At 27.3% G+C, this 2,592-nt stretch overlaps 1 long non-coding RNA gene across 1 annotated transcript; it reads left to right on the top strand.

Moving 5' to 3' along the window:
* The first annotated feature begins 224 nt into the window (after positions 1 to 224).
* LOC147801816 (uncharacterized) lies at positions 225 to 1,918 on the top strand. Its single transcript, XR_015430468.1, has 2 exons — positions 225 to 593; positions 1,083 to 1,918. It is a non-coding gene; the product is annotated as an uncharacterized LOC147801816 (long non-coding RNA).
* The last annotated feature ends 674 nt before the right edge of the window (positions 1,919 to 2,592 follow it).

Genomic DNA, 2,592 nt, shown 5'->3' with positions numbered 1-2,592 from the left:
CTTATTAACATGATAAAAAAAATTTTATATTAATTAAAATAATCTTTTGTAATATGTTTTAAAAATAAAATAAATACATCTAAATATTAAGCTATTATTTTTATATTATTATTAGATTTGCTTCATATATGGAATTACATTAGTAAATAATTTTTAATTGAATTATTGAATAATTAGAATGAATTGATATTTTAGTCTGGAGTGGGGATCGAACCTACGCGAGTTAAAAGCATCCATGAGCAGTAGTTGGTAATTTAAACTATATGTTAGGGGATGTACGGTATCTGTCATGACGTCAAAGCGGATACTACAAGTCCGTCTTGGATAAGATTAAACAAGGGAGGGCTCGATCTCTGACGTATGCGAATTGAATTAAACTATCTTCACTCAAGTATTAGTACTTCACTTGCTGGCATGCATTTCGGTGAATAGCGTGTCTTCTAATTCTGTTAAGTTTTAAAAATTATTAAGTTTATAATTAAAGTTTTTTACTTCTCAGTTTTCTATTTTTATTAAATCGCTAGTTCTTTTTGATTCTTCTCTTCGTTATGGATGGAAACGCAATACTGAAACGAAAACATGATGATATTCAAGTAAGTACTAAATTTTTTTTATTAAAATTTTATAACTATGTTATTTTATTATATTGATGATAAATAGTATATTGATAATGTCAAATAGTATTATTTATAAAGCTGCCGAGCTGTGTTTATGAAGAGCTGTGTTATGATGTGATGTGAGGTAAATTGTTTTGTTCATTTTAATTAATTATTTTTATTTTGTTAATAATAAAAAAAATTACTCATCTTCTTAGTTACAAATTAGGAATAGTTATTTTTTTCATTACGAAGTCTAAATAAAGCTAATATTTGATAAATTAACTTTCTATTTGTTAAAGGAACGTTTCATATTTGTTTTTGTAAAAAAGTTTATTTTAGACAGAATCCAGGGGGTAAAGCCTTTTGCTTTGCAAATAAATTCTTAATCGTAGTAATCGAAAGGAGTTATGAACATTATCACTATGTGTTGTTAATTATTTTTCTTGTTGACTCAAAATTTTCTTTTTTTTTTTTTTATTGCAGGAAGGAAACCGAAAAGGATTGTCAGCTTTAGTCATTGATTTTATCGATTTTCAACTTTCATCAGGGACCTACATTGTCAAAGAACTTGCTTTTCATGTCGTGAAAGATATTCCCATTACCGGAGTGTGTACATTCCAAAGACCGTTCCCGTTCGAAGAACTTCCAACACAGCAGAAAATGCAATATTCTTGAATAGTTAGAAATATTCATCAAATAGATTGGAACCAAGGAGAATTACCCTACATTAAATTTCATACTATGTTGACTTTTTTTGTGTGATATGTATTCACATATCTATGTGAAAGGTCTCGAGAAACGGAAATTTTTAGAAATTCTAACCAGCAGAGTGTGTTACAGCTTAGAAGATTTTGGCTGTCCTAAAGTAGATAAACTGATACCAACTTTTTCTTCGCGCACTGTATATTCACCAGATTTTAAACATTGTGCTCTCGTTAAGGCGGAAGCATTTGGACTATTTCTACAAGACCTATAAATAGGACAAACACTCGGAATTCAAGATAAAGTTGTTCCTAGAAGTAATATACTAGATCTTTTAAATGACTTTTTACGAAATAGAAAATCCGGTTTGCAGGCGGGGAGAAATAAGCAACTTCCGGTTTACGACATAGTTTCGTTTTCCACCCAGGCAGAAATAAGCACCCCTTGACTTTCCATGATGACGTCACTTCCGTCCCTTAGATCTCGTGGTATACTACTCATACGCCCTTTCTCAGGAAATATCGAATCGATTTTCATATTCTTTCTATTTGTTTTTTTTCTTCATGCTATGGTGCACAATTTTATAAGTTTTTATACTTAAAAATATTGAATTTATCAGATGTAGTTTTTTTTTCTCTTTATTTTTATGATTAAATTTTTAATTGTATTCCTTTGACAAAAAAATTTCAAATTCTGCATTATTTTTAAAGCTAAAATTTACATCAATAATTTTGAATATAATTAAAACCAGTTTAGCATACATTGAGAAAAAAAAATTTACTTTGCTCATAGTTAGATAGTTTAGCAATCTAATAGTTTCTCCATAATTTAATAGCTTTAATTTAACAACCTTTATTTGAATGACTTTATATTTTAATAACTTTTTAAATTACTTTACTATAATGATACTTTCTATATTCCTATATCTTCTTTAAATAAAAAGCATAGGAAACATATAAAGGATAAAGTAGTTGTAATATTGAATACCTAGTGAAGTGCACTATTAAACCGAAAATTAATAACCAGTTATAGTTAAATATAATGTATTGTTTTACAGATATAAAACTACATATTATATTAATGCATTAGTTTGATGTATTAAAGCATTTCTAATCCTTCTTTTAAATCATAATTGAGCAGTATAAAACTTCTCAAAATAATATTAGATTTGATATGTTCATCAAAGATACTGAACACAATAAAAAATACTAGTTAAATTTTTAAAATATATAAATTATTGATTTAAAAATTAGTCTGTATCAATGGAATTGATTGATAACAGTTGTTTTCA

The sequence above is a fragment of the Parasteatoda tepidariorum genome, chromosome 11 (genome assembly GCF_982258835.1).
Source record: "Parasteatoda tepidariorum strain Cologne lab strain chromosome 11, Ptep-v5.0, whole genome shotgun sequence".
In the NCBI taxonomy this organism is placed as follows: Eukaryota; Metazoa; Arthropoda; class Arachnida; order Araneae; family Theridiidae; genus Parasteatoda; species Parasteatoda tepidariorum.
This window is presented reverse-complemented; position numbering and strand designations above follow the sequence as displayed.